The sequence below is a fragment of the Chamaea fasciata genome, unplaced genomic scaffold (genome assembly GCF_029207755.1).
Source record: "Chamaea fasciata isolate MVZ Bird 193981 ecotype frontalis unplaced genomic scaffold, bChaFas1.0.hap1 SCAF_1, whole genome shotgun sequence".
NCBI classification, from domain to species: domain Eukaryota; kingdom Metazoa; phylum Chordata; class Aves; order Passeriformes; family Sylviidae; genus Chamaea; species Chamaea fasciata.
This window is the reverse complement of record NW_027094086.1, coordinates 10,320,984-10,342,578: the sequence shown is the minus strand read 5'-3', so window position 1 is coordinate 10,342,578 and position 21,595 is coordinate 10,320,984. Positions and strand designations below refer to the sequence as shown.

General features: G+C 47.0%; 1 long non-coding RNA gene across 2 annotated transcripts in view; it reads left to right on the top strand.

Moving 5' to 3' along the window:
- Window positions 1–21,595, top strand: part of LOC136301306 (uncharacterized) — an 89,639-nt gene that overhangs the window by 60,006 nt on the left and 8,038 nt on the right. Inside the window, exon 4 of one of the 2 annotated variants that reach the window (XR_010723838.1) lies at window positions 14,461–14,480. The exons of the other annotated variant lie outside the window; for it this stretch is intronic. This is a non-coding gene — a long non-coding RNA (uncharacterized lncRNA). Of the gene's footprint in view, window positions 1–14,460; window positions 14,481–21,595 lie in introns of those variants that run through there. 2 annotated transcript variants of the gene reach the window in all.

The window sequence follows — 21,595 nt, the reverse complement described above, 5'->3', positions numbered from 1 at the left end:
TTCTGTCATTTAACCCCCTCCACTTCTTCCCCTGGGAAGCATCTACTGGCACTTCATAGAGAGCACCAGTCATATCTGTGGGTGTGAATTCCTGTGTGACAAATAGGATTTAATGAGAAGAACAGACCTTAGAAAATCCCATGAAGCTCAATCTTCAGTTAGTCATGTAGGACTGTTATTTCCTTGGTGGCTTGATGCTTAAAGGAGAGAGATACAGCCCCTTGTATCTCACAGGAGCCTCCTCCAGGTCTCCAGAGAAGAATAGAGTGTAATTTGGCACTTATTATTTCATTGCATCAGCTTTTCTGGGTCTGGGAGTGCTCTTAGCACAAGCAAATAAATTACCCGTCTCATTTTGCTGCGTGCACTGCAGCCAGCCATATGTTTGAGGCTGATAGAGATTCTTATCTCATGGGCTAAAATTACTGAATGGAGGATGACATTTCTTATCAAGGGCTTTGCTGAATCAGAGAGTAGCCCTGGCACCCAGCTCTGAGACACCACTCCTCTTTGTCCAGCCTCCCAGCCCAGCAATAAATGGATTTGTGTCTGTAGGTCAGAGGTACTTGTGTCAAGGTTTTGTTGCAGATCGAAGCTCTGAGGATTGTCTGTGTGCCTTGGGAGGATGTGGGATTGAGGAGGGGAAGTGAGATTGTTCATGTGACTTAAACAGAGCATCTTAGAGCTCTGCAAATGCATCTTCTCTTGGAAGTCCTCATATGCACATCTGATAACTTTAGGCTTCACATCCAGGGACTCTTTTCTCCCACTAGACAAAGGCTTTGCTTCCAGTTCCGTGGTATGAAAAGCCATCCCCTCCTACTGACAGCAACAGCATTTCTCCAGACTTAGAGCTTGCATCTCTCCATCCTCCCACCTCTTTAAGGACAGGTTATTTTCCTTCCTCTCTTTCCATTTCTGTCTTTGGAGGTTACCTGGTAGCTGCTGATGAGTCAAGGGGTTGTCCCGGTGTTTATCAGGTTGGAGAGAGACAGAGAAGCTTCTCCCACCAAGGCCAAGCGCCTTCTTTTTGCCTTGTCTTTGCCTCTTAGAGCAGAACTGATTGCATGGGATGTTCAGCTTCTGCAGTGCATCTGGGCAGAGCTCTTGATGGAGGGTGGAGGGGCTCTCTAGTGGACTTGGTGAACTCCCCTAAATGAGCACTGTCCGCATAAGGCAGGTTTGTTCCTAGGAGTCCTCCTGGGCAAGAACCAAGACTAGCTACCCACCCAGCCACTCAAGCTTGGTCAAACTTCCCAGAAGAGGTTCCTAGGAAAGGTATCTCTAAATTAGCATGTTTTTTACTTGCAGAAGGGTGTATTCCACAGGACAATACTCTTGTAGTGTTGTACTAAGGACAGGATCATCATCTCAGATCAAAGTAAATCTGGTAAAATGCCATCTTTGACAGAGAGAGACTTATTGTGCAGAATCAATTTCTTCTGCTAAGTGGTCTCAGATGAATTTTTCAGTTCATCTGTGACCATGGCAAGGTACTTCACTTCCCATTTACTTACAATATCTCCAAGCTGGCCAGTGGCAGCCATGTAATGCACAGCAGGCGGTCAAGTCCTGGGTGTCCAGCAGAAACCATTCTTTAGATCAGTGTAAGAGTGGTAACTATGCCCAGTACAGTGAGGACATTGTGGCTGAAGGTCCCACTGTTTGCTCCCTTCCTGGCTCAATCGTGGCATGTTGTTGGAAACATGGGACACATCTTTGAGCGATGCTGCCCAGGGAAGACCCCTTTATTTCAGAGCCAAACCACCAGCACTGCTTTCTGCAGTGCCCCATGAGATGCCCAGAGATAACAGCCCTCTGTGGTGTGGCGGTGGGCCAAGGCTGTGCTGTGAGTGACTCTGTGGGGAGGCTCCTCTGCCATCTGCAGCAGCTGTCAAGAGATGCTGGGGCTGATGGGTGCACCATCCCCAGGGTGCCCCGTCTCCAAAGTAGGGTTGAAGAGGTCAGAGAGCAGGACAGTGCCACCCTTCTCATGGATGACACCCCTGGGGATGTGCAGCCATCTTCCTCCTCTTGAAACAGCATCCACAGCCTGATCTTCAGGTTATTCAATGTCCTTCCTCCTGTGTTCTCATGGTGCAGCCCAGCATCTATCACAGCTTCCTGCATGGGGGTCCCAGGCACCTGCAGGTGCTGTCACATGTGGGCTGGGTCCTCCTTCCTTCAGACCTTTTCTCTTTACCAGTCTCCCCCTGAATCATGCTGAGTCACCCTGACCTCAGTGGAGCAACCTCAGGCCTGCCCATCAGCCTCTGGCCCTGCACCAGCAGTTGAGCAACCACTGCCCTGAGGTCATGTCGGGATGGAGGTCTCCAGGGCAGTGGATGACCAGCTAACCCTTGGGCTTCGCTCCCAGCTGTGTCTGCATGCCAGCGCACCACGGTCATGCTTTCCCCCATTACCTGACTCCTGCTGAGGTGGTTGTTTATTGACTGTTTGCTTTGGATGCAGTGCTCTCCTGTCCCGTGGGACTAGGTGGTTGCCTCAGTGGGGGTTTGGGGAGGTTATGGTGAAGTGCTGTGTTTAAGACTAGTGACCATCTGAGGTGACCAGCCGGTAGCTCCCAGTTGTCAGCCTAGCCTGTCCAGCTGGGTGCCTGCTTTTAATACAATTGCAGGATCATGTTTGATTTGTTAAAAGAAAGAGCAGAAGGGTTTCCTCCAACTGCTGAGTGCATTCACTGTCTGACCATGGTGTCAGGCATCATGTCTGGCTGTGATTTCTGAATTGTTGCAGATAACCTCAGTGAGTTGGAGTCCGGCAGCGTACCCACAGTGTGCACCTTGCATACCCACAGAGTTCACCCCAGATGCTTGTGGGGTGCACCCTTTATGTACACAGCTTGCACCCCACACACACACTAAGCATCCTGCACACCCATGACATGCAGCCCATGTACCCATGGCATGTGCCCCACACACCCAGCACATCCATTTCCATGCACACTGAAGCTTGTCAAGATTATGCGCTGGGTGGCAATGCTTGGGGTGATGCAAGCTCACATCTTTGCTTTCAGTTCCCATACTGAGTTTGCAGTTGAAAAAAAAAGCAAAACCTGTCATTTTATTTGTTAGCTGAGGTAATTTTTTTTCTAGAAGCTGTTAAGGCACAGTCAACCTAGAACCTGCAGTGCTCTTACTGGAAACCATTATCTGGGTTAGACTGACACACCTAATGGGAAGGTTGAAGTGGCTCAAACATGTGGCTGGAACATTGTTAGTGCCTAGTGTTGGTCCTGTTCTGGTGCAGTCATGGGTGATGTAGTGGCAGATGCCTGTGGAGCAGCTACAGCCCTCTTGTTGGCTCTGCAGTTGATGGTGACTGTCAGGTGTCCCTATGGGAATGGGGACTGAACAGGCTGAACTTCCAAATACTCCCAAATACTCATATCCATAAATCTTTTCATCATAGATGCTGCCAGCCAGGTATGGAATATAGAAGAGCTTCCAAAACTTCTGCTCCATGCTCAGTGCTTCCCAGTACCGGCATAGGCTTGTGCAAGCATAGCAGACAAGCCAGCAGAGATGCATTATACATGGGGAAGAGCAGACTGGTTTGGTCCCTACCATTTTGAGCAAGCTAGAATACATCTTTTATAAGGGGAGTCTTCAGTAATCGTACATGGGAACCTCTCCTTTCTGACTTTGGTGTCTTGAAAACAGAGCCTGTTTTCAGAGGTGCTGTGGGGAAGCCATGTGTCCTGCACCTTGTGCTTGCTCAAGCAAACCCTCAGTGCCAGCTTTTCCCCATCCAGTTTCTGCCCTCATGTCTTGTACTTGATTATCTTCCCATCTGATTTGTTACAGCAACAAGCAGCTCATTTAGGTAATTTCCATCTAGCTTTAATTAAGATTCTACATGCCTTTTTATTCCAATGAAAAAGAAGGGGTTCCTCTTGATTGCTTTGGAGTATGGGAGCGTGCAGCCGGGTGCCCTTGACTTCGGCATTATTTAAGAGCATGCGTAAGTGCTTTCCTGATCTGAACCAAAACTGCAGTAAATCTTGACGACTCTCAGCAGGAGTCTTTCATCTGCATGGAGCTCTGTAAGTGAAGGAAGTGTTGGCAACTCTTGGAGCCAACAGAAAGAATGTGTAAATCCTGGCAAGGAGGTGAATTACCGTGGAGTTCAAAGCATGACATGCTCCTTTATGTACTCTATCTCAGTTGTCAGGAGGGAGTTAGCTCTTAAAATGTGGTGCTGGGGATGGGGACTGAGTTATTTTGTGCTTGCTTTTGTGCTTTTTTGTTTTGGACTTTGCCAAGCATTCAGGAGGATGGGTGCTGCCCCATCCCACAAAATCCAACTGGCTGACCATTGTGGAAGGAAGGATGAAGCTGCTCTGGTGTCCTTTATTTACTCTGGTGCTGCAGGAGTAACTTTACAGAGCAGTCAGTCCACAGCTCAGGAAATATTTTCCTGCTGACCACATTGCTAGCTAGCAACTGCCCTCCCACTCTGGGAGTGAAGGCAGGAAGAGCAAAGTTCTAGGTGAAAGTCCTCCTTTTTCAAAATTGGTCTGACTTTTATTTTTACTCTTTTAAGTATTCGATCGCTGGATTATTCTTTGAGGTATCTTTAACTGGGCTTTGCAGGATATTTCATGTCTTTGGCAAACTTTCAAGAGGGAAGTGTCTTGGTGATGCTGTACAACTCCAGGGGGCTGCAGAGGGTGCAGGCAGTGGTAATGCCAGCAGGAAAGGATTAGAGGTCAAAATAAATGCAATTTATGCAAAGACTTCATGAGGAAATTCAGCCCGATAAGGGCATGGAGCAGCAAAACACCTTCTTAAGGAGAGACAGAGCATCACGGCTTTGCTCGTGTGACATGGGGAAGGATCCAGCTCTCTTCCCCAGGGGATGGGCTGGTGCATCTTTTCCATCTCTAATGTCTCTGCTTCCTCATATCTGATGTAAATAATTTATAAGGCTTGAAACGTGATCATGGAGCCGTCTGTGCAGGAGGAAGATTAAAGCCTGGGGCCAGCAGTGTGCAGGAGACCTGGTACCTAATGCAGTGCCTGTTCGCCATGGGCAGTATGCCAGGTGAACAACTCCTGGATTAGTGCCTGAACCCTACTAGAGTCATCCTACACAGTCCTTTTGTTCTTTCCATCCCTTTTTCCATGTCTCCTTCCCTCCCCCCTGCCCCTTGCCTTTATTTTCCTTTTCCTGGTCTTTTTTTTTTTTCCTTTTTTTTTCTTATCTTTTTTTTTTCCCTTCTTCTCTGCTGTTTGCCACTATTCTGTATATGAAAAGTGAATATCTCATTTCCCAGGTAGCAGTTTTTGGCTGTAATTGAGGGCTGGGTATTCTGACCACATAATAACTAAACAAAGGGGTTGTCACTTCTGTACTAGTCTGGCTTCAACCTGGGGATGAAAAATCACCTGTGGACAGAGAGTGGAAGTCTGTGAAAAAGCTGTGCTGGTAGTGGGCTGAGAGATGACTTGAAATGCCCAAGTTCAAGACACTTGAATTCAGTCTAAGTAGCCAGTGAATGTCCAACCTGTGAGGCAGGGTCTGGTGTGAATAGCCAAAGAGCAGCTACAGCACAGTTTCACTGGCAGGTCCCAGGACAATTGCGCAGGTGTTTCAAACTTTCTGGAAAGCAACACAGTGTAGAGACAAATCTTGCTGGTTTTGTTGCTCCTTCACTTGGCAGACTTGCTCCTCACGTAGAGTTCCAGAGACTGAGGGAGGAAGACAAATCAGAGTCCTTTAGCCATTCTGAAGCAGCAGCCAGAGGTGTTGATCAAATAGATAAATAAATAGAACCCAAACTCCAGAGATGGGTTCACTTCCAGGAGAGCTGCTTTTATCTACTCTGGTGTCCCAATGGAACACCTCTAATGTGAGGTAAAACACAGACAGTTTGGGTTGTTCAGCATGGTGAAGAGAAGGTTCTAGGAAGAGTTTACAGGGCCTGCCAGTACTTAAAGGGGGCTACAAGAAAGCTAGAAAGGGGCATTTTACAAGGGCGTGGAGTGATAGGACAAGGGGGAATGGCTTTAGACTGAGAGATGACAGGTTTAGGTTGGACATAAGGAAACAACTTTTTACTGTGGGGGTGGTGAGGCACTGGCAACAGATTGCCCAGAGAAGTTGTTGATGCCCCATAGCTGGAAGTGTTCAAGGCTAGGCTGGATGGGGCTTTGAGCAACCTGGTCTACTGGAAGGTGTCCCTGCCCATGGCAGGGAGGATTGGAACTAAATGATCTTTGAAACTCCCTTCCTACCCAAACCACTTTGTGATTCTTGAAATCCTGGAAGTTGTGATCTCCTATTTCAGTTGATCCATTTGTGTTAGTTGAGAGGGAAGAAACATGATGTTTTCAGTCCATTCAGCACCAGAGACATGCTCCTGCCAAGACGCTGCTGGCAACTGCTGCAACTCAGAGGTGGCAGGTTCAGTAGGAAGGAAGTGGAGGAATGACTGAGCCCAGAGCCTGAGTATAGCATCCTTTCACCTACACAGGTGAGCTGGATCAAAGCACCATGAAGTGCTCTGGACAAACGTTAGTGAACCTACAGAAATATTCTCTCAGAAAATCACTCCTCTCTGATTCTTCAGGGAAACAGGTCAGCCTACCAAATGTGACAGGAGTCAACAATAATTGCATTTATAAGGGGCATTTCCTGACTTAATCTCTCCATGGCTTTTTCTTGGCATCTCTTGTTGTGTTTGTGGAGAGCTCATTTAAATGGGTAGTTGCTTGTCCCTTTGCCTGGGTGGCTGGTCTTGTCAGTCCTCATGTCACTCATGCAAGTAAATTGTAAATATATATCTTTTTAAACTCAGGGCTTTCATTGCATCATATTCAGCAGCATGGTCTCATCTCAAAGTCATCCTTCAAATAACAAACGTAATTTTTTAGCATCATTTCAAAATGCTGCAATAACGTTATTGTAGACACGAGTATTGTAGCTGTTTATAAGAACAGGATGCTCTCAGTTTCCCGGGACTGTACAGTATTATCATTTTTTGGCTTCTCTTTGAGAATTGTGTAAACGACTCTTTATTTTCAGCAAAGCATCTGTTTTAGCTTCGAGATTACTTTGTCTTTTAGACTGAAAGGGGCCTCAGAGCGTTTTAACCTCCTGCTTCCCCTGCCTTGTAATCCCCCCAGGGTTTGCCAGGCTCCTTCCCAACATGAATGGGGGGCCGGAGGGGGAGCAAGGAAAGGGGGGATCCACTTCCGATGAAGTCAGGCAGACCCATCCCGCGGCAGGGAGCTGGGAAGTAGCGTGGAATGACCCCTCATCCGTGGCTCAGGATGCTGCCAGCGCCGGATTAGGCAGCGCTGCCCTGGGCTTGGAAGCTAGTGGTGACTTCACTCCCCCGCCGCTGACCTCCTCATGGGAAGTTTTTCCCTACAGGAGGATGCATGAGGTTGTTAAATACTTCCCAATGTCTGGCTGAAGTTTCCCCCTTCCTTATTTAATTTACTTTGCTTATGATTTAGGTGATTATTTAAGAAAAGAAAAAAAATCACTTTTTTTGACAGTTTGTATAGTTTTTCAGTTTGAAACATCTTACTCTACTTTTAAATAGATAAAACTCCTTTGGTCTGTCACAGGTGCAGTAGATATTGGCTTTAAGAGAGCATCTCCATCTCCACAAATTGCTTTACCCTAAAGTAAGGGGATACTTTAGAAAAAAATTAAATACTAGGTTAGAATAAAAAAAGAAGTGTGCGTGAAAAAGAAGGATGCACCAGGTGTGTCTGTTCTTTTTTTCCACGGTCATAACTTGGTGCTGCTTTCTTTTCGTGTTTCCATTGGTGGTTTGTGGAGTTCCACCTCTGAGCACCCATCAGCAGCACAGACCCTCGGTGCTGGGCAGTCCTTGTGTGTCTGCCCGGGTCCTGGGCTGCAGCAGGCCTGCAGCTGAGTTCCTATGAGTAGCAAAATGCAGAAGAGTGGGTCATCCCTCCTGCTGTGGAGTTCTTTGGAAGATAAAACACCTCACCCAAACCCAAGGAGGGTTACGGCATGGTAAATCTGGAGCTTGAAGCCCTGCTGAAGTTCCAGCACCTCAGCCTTGGGTTGGGTCTTCTCCTGCGGCTGCTGGAGCTCAGTGGGGAACTCAGGCTGTGTCGGGCCATGCTTGGCACTTGAAGCATCTTTGAGTTTCACTGAGCTTCTGCTCTTGAGGGTGGTAAGAGAGTTTATGTCCACTAGAAAACACAATAGGTGGCAGAGGCCTTGAGAAATTCAGTACCATGAGAGCAAGGAGGAAGGAGACTGCTGCTCCTTCCTGTATCTCCCTTCCCCTGTCCATCCTTCCTCTTCCTGCTTGGCACTCTGCCTCTGAGACTCAACCTCCACTTAAGGAGGTGCCACCACCACCCCTCCTGGTCAGGAAGCCAGTTGTGCAGCTGAGAGATGCTGATTTTTGGAAGCCCTGTTAGATGTTTTTGTTTGCTCATCTTGGAGATTAAGCGTGGGAACAGTTGCAGCCTGAGATGCCAGTCGCTGACAGTTGCATCTGACATATATTTCAATTTTTGTTATCTTCTTGCAGCTGTTTTCATAACACTCATATGAAAGGTCCACTTATCTCACTCCTTCCATGGTAGAAAAGGCTAAAGAAAACACTCCTGTTTGTTTGTATTGAAACTGGTATGGTTTGTGGCTTTTATGTTTTCTTGTAGGGTTTTTTGTTTTTGTGGTTTTTGTTTGTTTGTTTGTTTGTTTGTTTTTTGGCGGGTGTTTTTTTAGCATCTTGAACTCTTGAGCAGGAGGTAACAAAACACTCAAGCACAGAGTCTTATCTCTTCTACATCAGTGCAAAGGTAGAACGGTCACTGACCGTGGGATTGCATTGTCTCATTTCAGAGGCATGCCCTCTGTTTTAAATAAATAGATGAATCCCTCTGCAAATGCACATTAAATTTCCACTCCCTTTTCTTACTCACTAAGGTATGTTGCGTTATAGTTATTAGGTGTCACGCAGATCTCCTGTAACAGAGCAGTTGCATCATTATTGAAGACCTTTTGTTTTTATTTTTCATAGAAACAGCTGTATCAGAGGGATATATGTGGAGGGGTTAGTTTGGCATCCTGGAGCAATGCATTGATCCGCACAAATACAGCTTTGCATGTATGGACAAGGGGTTGCACGCATCTTGCTAGCCTGCATGTAGTCAGCAGCACTGGGAAGTTTCAAAGAAGGCCTGGAAGCTGGGGAGATGGGGCGTGGTGCCTGCAAGACTGGCCAGGTTTGGCACTGCAGCTTCTCTGAGACCTGAGGGGTTTGGGACACAAGCTGTGGCTCCTTGCGTCCTTTCCTTCTGATCGCTGGTGTTGTCCTGCTGTTCAGCAGATGTTCTCCAGCACAGCAGTGGTATTTGTCCAGCCTGGGAGGGTAGTCAGGGCCTTGTTTGCTTTTGTTATTAGATTACCTGAGAGGCTGCAGACCAGGGGGAAGGAAGAGCTTGATTTCTCATGTGTGTGCTCTCAGGTGCTGGACTGAGACTGAGCTTGTCTGGTGGTGAGGCAGAGGGGTTTATGATGTTATTACAAGTCTTTGTGTCTCTGGTCATTAGCTAGATGCAAATCAAAAGATTTTTAAATTGGCTAAAGTTTGCATGGAATAAGTGAGTCAGACGCTTCCCTGTTTCTAATGGTCTTCCTGTCTGCAGATCGGTGGCAGGCACCGAGGGCGTCACTTGCCACTGTGCTCCAACAGCACCAGGTCAACTGGAAACTGTTTCCAAAGGCTGCATTCCTTTGATCAGTGACTAGTGAACTCAAGTATTCAAGGTAAATGTTACAGCTTTCTGGGAACTGTCACCTGAGTTGCCACATAAATGGTGTGAAATTATTGTCACGGAGCCAGTTTGGCTGACACAGGAGTGTTTTCCACTTGTGTGGAGATTCAAGAGAGGACCTCTGAGTGCTCCTGGATGCTGAGGAATTCAGCTTCAGCTTTTCTGAGAAGAGGTTTTCCTGCCTGCTTTGTAAACTGTGAAAACAAAACACGCAGATGAAGAGAATTACCCAAGATCACGTAGGATGTTGCTGCGCTCGAGACCAGAATCGTCATCTTCCGTGTCCCAGTTTTCACTCCATCTATTAATACACCACACTATTTTTAGCCCTCTAAGTAGCCACGTTGTTTGTAATTAGCTTCCCTAATAACTGCTCTTCCATACGCTGCAGGACCCACCAGTGGAGCAGCACGCTTTTCCGAGCCAAGCTAAATACAAGGGTGGCTAATAAAAGGCATCCGCATTTCCAGTTGGTTGCTGCTGAGCAGGCACGTGTCCTTGTAGCTCTTGTGATCAGTCAGCTGCCTAAACACAGCGCCTGTACTTGGGTTAAGGACGAGGTGTTACTACTCAGGGTTTCCGGGGCGTTCCCTTGCTGACCTTTCAAGAAAGTGAAGAAGCAAGGTCTCTCCCTCTCTCTGGCGTGTGCTGAGTCAAGGCTGCTGCTTTCGAAGAGAGATAACATCTCACAGTACCTAGAGCTGGAAATTTAATTAATGGCTGCAAACGTCTTAGGTGACAGCTATATTTACACCCCAAGAGAATTACTAGTTACTGTAGGGATTGAGTTGTGTACTTGGAACAGCTGCATGGAGCTGAGTGACCAAACCAGATGCAAATCCAGAAGATGACTGCAGAGGAGATGATGCTGAGCTGCAGTTCTCTTGAATTCCACCAGTGACTGCAATTTTGCTCCATTAAAAACACAATTGCTTCACCAGTACCAGCACAAAGGTGCTACCTAAGCAAACAGGCACATTAGTAGTAAGGAGAAGACTATTTTCACACATTTTCTTTTAAGAATCCAATCTGCAAACTTCCAAGCCCAAAATAAGGAACCCAGAAATGTTCACTAGTATGCAGGAAATGAAGAGCTGGGTGACTGCTGTTATGCATCACCTCACTGCATGCTTGCTATGTGACTTTTGCACCAGCTCTGTGTATAACAGCAGTTGTAGAGGCAGCCAAATGAGCTCCCGTTTCAGAGTTTCAGAAAAGGCCCACGTCAGAGGGCTATTAACTCGAGAGCTGTGACCTCTTGTGAGAGCACTTCTCGGTTGCCTCCTGATCTGCAAGATCTGTGTGAACGTCACCATGTTTTGCATGCAAGGTTTTTTTTTGCTCTCCCTCTTTGATATAAATATATTGTGATGGTTATCTTTAACTGTGCACACACGCATGCAAGCCAAGCTGGTTCACTGAACACTGGCACAAGACATGTATGCTTAAACCAGCGGTCTTTATTCAGGCAAAGCCCCTGTTGATTTTTCCTTGCTTCTGTAAATTCCAGAGCCTTGGTCCAAAGCTGGCAGTGCACATTTGTTTGCCTTTGTATCATAATACAGATGGGCAATCCTTGTAATACAGCTACGTTTATTTACTGATAGAAATGTGCAGAACTGTAATAAGTTGCTACATAGGTTATTATTGATTTTGTTCTTTTTATTCCCACAAAACTGGCTAGGCTAAATGCTGTATTAGACCAAATAAACCTCTCTTTTTTTTTTTTTTTTTTCTTTAACCCAAAAATTGAGCTGGCAAAATGGTGTTTTCATTTGCAGGAATCTCCTAATTTGGGTCTAATATTGTATCACACATGCTCCAAAGCAGTGACAGGGCTAGGTTACATCTGTGGCCAGTTCAGTTCCTACTCAGCACTTCATTTGCATCTTGGCAAGAAGATATGACAGTTTTTCCACCTCTTCCATGTATACTAATTTTGTATGAAATGCATGTTTAGACATTTTAAAGGCAATTTTGATCATACAGCATAACTGAAACAAAAAAATACCAAACCAAGCCCCAAACTCAGAATTAAAAAACTCTAGTAGGGAGGTCTTAGAGGAGAGCCTAGAAAAACATGAGGGTTTCTCAGAGGCAAGTTGCTTTCCCCAAGAGTGCTTACTGGGTCCAGTTCTTACGTTCTTCAGATAAATGCAAATGGGAAGAGGTGGACAGTAAGACCTGGGATGGGAAGGTCTGGAGCAGCAGGTTGCTTGTTCAGCCCAGTACGTGTGTCAGGGAGGAGATGGACAACCTGCTGAGACAGAAGGATGCTGATGCTTCAGGAGCAAATGGATCTCACCTGTTATGGTGGTAATTAGTCTAAACATAAAAGGAAAGTTTCTAATTTCTGGGGAAGATTTTTAATAAGAGTGTTTGGTTTAAGGTGTTTGGTTTGTTTCTGGGCAGGATTATGTGTTTGCCTGAGGTGGATGCTTGTGGAGTTCATCTGCCAGGGAGTCCCTTCTAAATCCTATTAAAAAAAAAATAAAAGGGAAGAAAAATGTGTATATGAAAACAAGTTTGAGATTTCAGGAAAGATTAGGTTGGCCTGGTTTTATTCCTAAGTGGCTGTCCCCATAACAGAGCCTGTGCTCCAATGAAAGGATCACTTTTATTCCAAGGCTGATAAAATTAAGTGCTGAGAGTGGCTATGTGAGGGTGTGGTTATGTGGCCCTTTTCACCTGGTGTGAGCGTGCCAGTGCCACTGCCTTTAATCTCTCAAACTGATTTCTGTCCCAGCCCTGCTCTTGCTGCCTGGCTGCACGTGATCTTGCAGCACTGCAGCACTGACTTGAACAAAATTTAACCCAGAGGAAAAACACAGTCTAGCTTGTTCTTGACTGCGTCAGTTCCTGCATTTGTCTGACACCTGCCTTTGTCCCCAGGGCAGGTCGGGAAAACAGAGGTCACCCTAGGCAGTGCTGGGGGTGCAGTGTGAAATTGGCCCAGCAGTAGGTCCCCAGTATGAGAGAAACATGGGCCTGTTTTAGCACGTCCAGAGGAGGCCACAGGGATGATCAGATGCTGGAGCATCTCGCCTGTGAGGAAAGGCTGAGAGAGCTGGGGTCGTTCAGCCTGGAGAGGAGAAGGCTCTGGGGAGACTTCAGAACACCTAAAGGGGCCACAAGAGGTCTGAAGAGGGAGTTTTTACAAGGAATGGATAGGACAAGAGGGAATGGCTTTATACTGAAAGAAGCTGGGTTTAGTTTGGACAGGAGGAATAAATTTTATTATGATGAGGGTGGTGAGATGCTGTAACAGTTTGCTCACAGAAGTTGTAGATACCCCATGCCTGGAAGTGCTCAAGACCGGATTGGATGAGGCTTTAAGCAACCTGGTCTACTGTGCCTGGAAACTGTCCCTGCCCATGGCAGGTGATTTGGACAAGATGATCTTTAAGGTCAACCTCCCACCCAAACCATTCTGTGATTCTATGAAATGCTAGCCCTGTCAAGAGCTCTTATTTTCTATCCCTTCCAGGCAGGAGGAGACAAAGGTGGCCATCTCAGGCTTCACTCTTGGGTGTGGAGGTCTTGGGGTTTGGTGGATCTGTGTTGGTTCCCACAGCCATGCTCTTGTGCCTCTCCCCACTTGCAGGCAAGCTGACAGAAGCATTGTGCCCACCCTGGGATCCCCTTGCCCACTAAGACTCACAGCTGGGCTGCAAGAACAGCAAATAGGCTCCTCTGTTCTGGGAGGAGCCTGCATGGCAGCCTGTGTGAAACACTTTAGTGGCTCTGAGATACCAGCACAGGGTGATTCACACCTGGGATTTTCTCTCACTTTCTGGTATGTGAAGTTGGGGAGGTGTTTGGAGTTTTCCTCCTCACAGCCCCCGCTCCCCAGCTTCTCTCTGAAATCTCTGTGAGAAACCTATCCTCCCTTGGGAGACCCTTGGGGTATTTCCTCCACTTCCCCAGCAGCAATTTCTCTGTGAGAAAGTTCTCTAAGGCTTGGCCTCAGCTCCTGTGGTTCACCAGAGTCTACAAGGCACAGGCAGGCAGTGAACACAAAGGTCGCGTGCAAATGAGCCTGTGTGGTCATTCAGGGTTGCTTTCATCAAGCAGACTTGAAAGAAGGTGTCTTTATCTTTTTTGTCATTATTCTCATCACTAAATTATTTGCAATTTAGTTGTGCTTTAGTTAAAACAAGGGGAGGTGAGGAAGCATCCCCCATGTTCAGGATTGTTTTACACCCAGTGTGTGGCTGGGTTGGGGTTTCCCTGCTGTTGGGGATGCTAAAGACACTGACCCCAAGCAACTCTTCCTGAGCACTGTATCCTCACTTGGACAATCCCTCACTGCCAAGCAAGGAAGTGATGGGCACAAACCCCCAGACTGACACGTCTGCATGCTGGAGTCCCAGTCCAAAAAGCTGTGTCATGTACAGCCCCTGCCATAGGTGTTGGCTGAAGCATCCACCAGCAGGAAGGATCACATTATGGTTGATTTAGTGGTACTTCACTCATACTCCATATGGACCCTAATATTTGTCTTGGAGCTTCTGGTGTGTATGTTTCATCCAGTGACCCCCAAACCACCTTTCCCTCTGCCACTTTGGGTGCTGTCTTGCTGACCAGATACCACCCCCTACATTTTATTTCTTTGATAACACATTCTGATAGTTTTTTTTCTTCCTTCTTGTTTTCTTCACAGATTTATCTGGAAAGTATGACCGACAGGAGCAGCTTACTCACCATTAGATAAGTATTGCAGATGACTCATGCTGGAGTATTGATAGCTGTGCTGCTGAGATGGATATCCTGTTTTATAACTGCTGTAGTGTGATGCCAAGAGCCAGGAACCTTAATTTCACTATCCATGCTTTTCCGTGAATGTTCTTTGGGTCTCTGGCACTTTTTCTCCTAGGTTTGTCCATCTAAAGGGTTCACAGGGGTACTTCAGGGGTACTTTTGCTTCCCTCATGGGGTATAGGGTATGGGGCAGCTCATGTCACCTTGAAATGAAAGCTAGTGTTGAAAGGCTGCAGCTTTATAGCTTTTCTCCAGGACATACAATATTTGTGTTTTTAATAGATGCCATTAGTGACTTTCCTCGATTCTTTGGGTCTTTTTGTTTTGTTTGTGTTTTTTCAGAGCCATTATACCCCTTCTTCAGTAGAATAAACCAGAAGGTGCAAAAACAGGTAAGGCAACTGCTGTTGAAGCATGTTACTTTTGAATCATTAAGGGCAGAATACTGTCTGCAGTAAAGTGCAAAGAAAGAAAACATTGACTCCATGGCAAGCGAGAGTTGTGTCCAAGGTACTCAGCTCCATGGGAGGCCCTGGAATTGCTACATTCAGGGACGAATTTGCAGGCTATCTGAGAGCATGTGTCTGAACCTCCCTCTGCTTCCAAAACCACTGGCTTCAAGGCTGTGTGAGCAGTAGATGGTGAGATTTGAGAAGTGATGAGCAAGACAAAGGAACCTGCCCTTGGGGGAGATGCAAAAGGAGCTGAGCTGTGGAGGTGAGGAGTATGGAGCTGCTGGGGAGGCATTAACCCACATGGGATGGCTGGGGATCGAGGTGGCTTTAGCTTGGATGGGTGCAAAGGACCATACAGCAATGAGGGAAATGTGGAGTTAAAAGGAGAAATTTTTCAACGGAGCATTGCGGCGTGGGCCATGACAGTGATGGCAGCATATGTGGCTCTGCCTGATGTACCTACCTGTGTGTGGGTGGTGTCACTGGGGATGGCTGGGACCCCGCCTGTACCACACTCCTGGGCATCACCTTTGGTTCACACCATCCTTAAACGGCCGAGGATGTTTGGTTTCCATGAAGGTGCTGGGCTATGACTGAGAAGCTGTGGCTTGAGCACTATGTCCCTTTCACCAGCAGTAGCCTCGGTCAGGACCTTCCAGTGGGGCAGTGGAGATGTGTCAGGTGCTGCACATGATTTCTCAGCAAACATGAACCAGAGCCCAGGATGAAAAAACGTTGCTTGAGGATCTGTGCTGTGTCCCAACAGCATGATTTGGGTCTCAGCATTTACTGTGAGGATGGTGAGGCACTAGAGCTGGTTACCCAGAGAAGCTGTGGATGCTCCGTCCCTGGAAGTGTCCAAGGTTAAGCTGGACAGAGCTCCTAGCAATGTGATCTAGTGAGAGATGTCCCTGTCCATAGCAGGGGGGTTGGACTAGATGATCCTTGAAGGTCCTTTACAACCCAAACCATTCTGTGGTTCTGTGATTTTGTTACTTTGATCCATTCATTGGAGCTTCTGTTCTTCAGAATGTTCCAGCAATTTGGAGTAAAGAGCTGGGTCCTGCTCATGTGTGAAATAAAAAACATATATTGCATCTGGCTCCAGCAGAACCCCCTGCATGATGGCTTGTAACATAGTCTCAGTTAGGTCCCTGCCCCGTAAAGTAGAAAATGCCTTTAAGGCCTCCTCCATTTAGGCTCTGCGTCACAGATATTCACATGTTATGAAAATACCTCAGGACTAAATTTTTTTTAGTGATAATCTGATGTTGGTCTTGGTAGAAAGGGTGGGAGTTAGACTTTTGGGGATCGTGTAGCATCAGTCAGTGAATGCAAGGGTCAGGGCATCAGGAATTTTACCAGCGTGTTCTTCCACTTTGGGCATATCCTCCTGCACTGACGTACCTAAAAAAGCCCCGAATCTCTGATGAATGCTCTTAACCATCACTTGGTGGAAATATTTTTGGGATAGAGAAATGAGAACACTTGCCCCTGCCCCATTCACCTTGTGTCACTGGGGTCAGTATAGCAGCTCGGAGGCAGGATCTGTGCTTCCCCGTGGGTGGTCTCAGCCATACATATTCAAATCGAGTACCCAGGCGTGTCACCTCAGCACAGCACTGAGGCTGAGAGAGGCATAGGGGCTTTCCAGCCCTGCAGACCATTATTAGTAATAGGGTTTTTGTGTGGTGTGTCTTGCTTCAAGCTGTGAACTACCACCAGGCTCTAAAAACTGCTGTTGAGCCTTGGTAAGAGTATTGCAAAAAGTTTCCGAGAAGCATAATAACTTCCCTATGTATATATATATATACATATATATATATATATAATGTCTAAAGATGCTTGGACATTTATTCATGCTGAAAGTTTGCTGACCCCAGTAAAGAGGATTTGTACCCTTGCCACCATTTGGGAAGCTCAGTCAGGTAGTGGATAAGCAAGTGGTTGTTGGGGTTTTGCTTCTCTCTCTGTCAGTTTGGGATGGTGGATTTGGGGCCATGTTGTAGGGTTTGGTGAGTAGGTAGAACAGTTTATAGCAATGTGAGTGGCCTGTATGGTAACTTCAAGATTGTGCCAGCTGAGCAACTAGATCAGGGATTACAGATCCCAGGGCACCTGAAGTCCAAATAGGTTTTTAAATCACAGGGGTCATTTTAAAAGAGATAATTAAGTTTCTGAGCTCCTCAATAGTGCCTACTAATGTTCCTGCAAATGGCTCATGAAGCACTTGCAGTCTATAACTTCTGCCAGAGGATAATGTGCTGTTAGGTGGAAATTAGCTGCCCATGTGGCATTTTCTGTCTTGGAGTCTCAGGGAGTCTTACTGAGATGTATTAATACAGCTGTGCTGAAGGTACTACTTGTCTGCATGCTCTGATAACCATCCTCATGTGAAATGAATCCCGGTGGAGCTGTTTGAGACATTGCTGCTCCTAGTTCCCTAGTTCCCAACCTACCTGATTGCCAAAAGCTGCTACCCACAGAGGCAGGGCTAAGGATGAGCTAATGTGCATCTGCCCCTTATCCCTTGCTCTGTATGAGCACAAACCCATCTCTGCTTACTGGGGGAACTGGAGCATCAGGTGGGAAGCTGAAATGGGGCATTTCTATTCTGCCTCCCCTTACTGAGGCAGTGGAGGATTAAGGACTGGAAGTGCACTGAGGTGGACGCAGTGACATGTCAGGTGCTGAAGTTAGGCTTTGAGAGCAGTTTTGCCCTCTGGAAGTGTCTGCTTTTTTACATTTGACTGGTTGGCAAGGTGGGAGTCATCTCATGGCACCCTCTCCCCCATGTAGGTCAGCAGTGCAGCTTTTGGTTTATGCTGCAGCCAGGGGAGATGTAGTGAACATTGTCCACAGGGTTTAAGGTGTGATGGACCTGATGAATGGGACAAATTGCACCTTCATCTTCTGTGGCTGTGTGGCAGATTCTTGATCACCTGCAAAAACACCTGGTGCCAACTTGTTTGGATGCGGATGCCAAGGCTGCAAACACCTTTCTTTGATGAGATGTGGCATGCCCCAGCCAGCGCACTCTGACTAGGTACGATACTTTGAATAGCTCTAGGGTAGGTGAGCCGAATCCTACACCTGCTGCAGCAGAGCTCATGCCCCAGGCTGTGGTGAGCTGTCTGGGGAGAGAGGGAGGTGTTAAAGCAAGTTTAGTAGGCAGTGGGCCCTTCTTGCAGCTAACTTTCCATTTCTGATAAAGATGGTGGTCAGATGAAGGCCAGCTTGGAGAAGGGATAACTCCTCTAGGTCATTTGCAATTTGGCAGTGGCTGAGTCACCCACAGTCTGTGCACCTACTGCATCTGTGACTCGTGGATGTGATGAGGAGGCAAAGTAGGACTTGAGGCCATGGCACATGGGATCTTTTCAGGAATAGTGTTGTTTGAGGCAGTATGGAGACACTAAATACTGTCCTTTTCCTCAAAGATTTAATTAGTTTTGTGGCAAAGGTTGTTTTCTGTCTTGGCTCAAGGATTTCATAATTTTAACACTTGCCTTCTGGAGGTCCACAGGCCATGGGAGTATAGGCAGGCTGATGGGCACTTTGTCAGCATTCTTACACTGGTGCACAGGGATGGTTGTGCCACTGAACTCTGGCTGTGTCTCTTTCCAGGTCCCAGCACCCTCTCCCTTCCAGATGATCCCTGGTCCAGGTGCCTGGGGCTGGCTCTGCCATCTGCGCTGGTTATGGTGGCAGCAGATTCCCCCTTTGCAAGAGGGGTTCTCCATGGCTGCTGCAGAGCTTGAGCAGGAAGCTGCTACAGCTGGCCCTGCTATTGCAGTAGATCTATAGATGTACTCTGAACAAGGAGGAGGGGAAGCACCTGGAGACACATCTGCATTGGACCATGTCACACAGCTGTCTTAAGTGGGCAGCAAGCCCAGTCAGTAGGTCTGCACAGTGCCAGTGTCCTGCCCATATAGCCTCACCAGCCTGGCTGCATGTCCCAGGCAGTGTCAGCCTGTGCAAGAGACTGGTGCTTGTTTGGTTGTGTCTTAAAGCCTTGATTGCTGTCAGATCACTACCCTGAGCCTCCCCCAGCTTCATTTTTCTCTTTGCATTTGGAGTGGCAGCCTGAAAACACTCAAGCTAAACCCTGTGCCCCAACGGCTGCTCATCTGAAAGTGCGGAGCCAGCTCACAGCAGCTGCTAAAATATCAGAACTGAAGTGGGGAATGAAAAGTGAGATGGTGATTAAGACCCAATTTCCTGTCGTGGCCCCACAGTGTTCCTGCCGGCAGTGGAGACATTGGCAGCAGTGGTGTGAAATGTCTCAGCCTTCTGCCTTGGGCTGGCTGAGTGCTCACACTGCCCTGTGCTGCTCACTTGTCTCAATGCTTTGCTGGTTTGGCTGAGCTCAAGGGCATGATGAGGATCCTTTTCAGGACCTGGGGGAAGCGTAGGGAGTCCATGCAGGTTGGTTCTGGCTGAGTTGGGGTTGGAAGCAGCCGTGGTGAGACCCAGGCCAGCCCTGAAGCAGGCTGATGTTAGTTGCTTTGTTACCAGGAAGACATGAAAGAGTGCACAGGATTTGGGAACACTGGTAACACTGGTTCTCTAGTTTTTTTTCTCTTGTCTCTGCCAGTGATTTCCCTTGGACCCACCATTTAGGACTGGGAGAGGGGAAGATGCAAGAAAGAGAAATTGCTACTGAAGGGATGGTGAAGCTGATGCTGTTTGTTCCAAGGGCACATGGGTTGTTCACCTGTCCTACTGTTTGGTCCCTCGTCTACCTAAATGTTGTGAAAGAGCAAATACATTAGAATTAGTTTATCTTTTTGGACTTCTTGCATCAGAAGTTCATTCGAGAGAAAATATGGAAGATTGATTACAAAGATGATGCTGAGCTGATGGCTCTTCCTCTAAGGACACTGTTCTTCTTGCATTTTCTAACAGGCTGTATGTGTATGAATGTCAAAGGCAGCTTCTGGTTTCTTTCTCACCCTGGAAGTGCAAATCATTGCTCTCCTGTCTGTGCTCCAACAGCTCCTAAGTCTGTGCTGTAGAATCTGATGTGTTTCAGCAGTCCAAACCACATCACTGTAAACTGTATCATTAATGATCGGAGCAGTAACGTGCGACACAGAGATGGAACTTTCTTGCACTTCATCCTTAGAAGAAAGCCAGTTGTAAAACCCACTGCAAAGAGCCCAGAACCCCATAGACCATGGTGTTTTCTCTGCCCTTAGTGGTTACCCCATTTCTTTCTGTGTTTGGAAGTCAGAGCAGTTCCCATCATGCACCCTTTTTTAACCCACCAGGATCTCTCACTAACTTTTGCTCTGCAAAGGAACTTAATTGGGCAGCATGAGCAACCACTGCTTGAAACTATTGGTTTTTCTCTTCCTGGCTTCTCTTGTGGTCACCTGCATCTCCTCCAAGGCTGCCCATTCCTCTGCATTCATACAGCTCCCAGTGCCACCAACATGGCTGGGAAGGCTTCTGTTGTACAAGATCACATAATTGCCATGCTCAAATCTGATCAGTTTGAAGGAAATGTAAATAGAAATGTAAATGTATTTTTCACAGAGCAAGTAGTCAGCACATGGGAGAGGTTCTCACAGACAGTGATACTGTTGGGGAAGATGTGCTGTTTCACAGTAGCCAAGGTAATTGCCCTGAATTGGTATCCTCTACTGCCATTACTTTCCTCCAACCCAGGAGGTATGCAGCCTGGGGCGTGCATGGCCACCATGCGAAAGGCAAGGAAGAGGTCAGAGGGGACTGCTCATCCTGAGCCTGGCAGAGCATCACACATCATTTTTCCTGTGTGAGGAGGGGCAGCTTTCTTGCAGAGAAACGACTTCCTGTGGTCTTGAAGAGACTCGTGTGACATCCTCTGCCACGGGGGAGAGGAATATTTTGTACTCTTCTGGTGCCTTTCATACCAGAGGAGTTCAAAGTGCTTTTTAGACTATTTTCATAGTCCTGAGGAAGGGATGAGCAGTAGGTTTTGCATGAAATGTCCTTTCCTGCCAGGAGAACGGTACCCAACTGCAGCAGCTGCAGCGCTGGGAGCCAGAGCTTTTCCACTGTACCGACTTTTGCTGGCCAGCAAAGCAGCACCACAGCACAAGTGTCATTTCAGGAGTCTGGAGGAAGAGCTACCCAGAATTGTTTTGAGTATTTTGGGAGCTGTTTTGAAGGAGAGTGGATTAAAGGAGAGGAAATAGTGCAGACGTGGAAGGTAAGCAGCTGCATTTTGATCAGGCAGGACAAGTATGGCTTTGAGGTGATAGCAGGGAACAGACTGCAGATGAATTTCTGTGTGTAATGCCACCATACAGATACAAAGTACTTCTCTTTGACAGAGAGATCTTTCACATCAATCTAAGGAGGAAACAATGCTTGGTTGAAAGAAACAGCATAGGCTTGGTCTGGTGGCACCTGGCATATTCCCTAGTCCTAGTTCCCCAGGCCAGCAAGGCTGTAGAAAACATGAATATGGAAAAACAATAAACTATCTCCCAGGATCCAAGCCAGAAGATTGTTCTTCTGGGATGATCCAAATGTCTTTAACTAAACTCCTGCAACTGAGAATGGCAGTTTTTGGCATCTGTTAGTCAC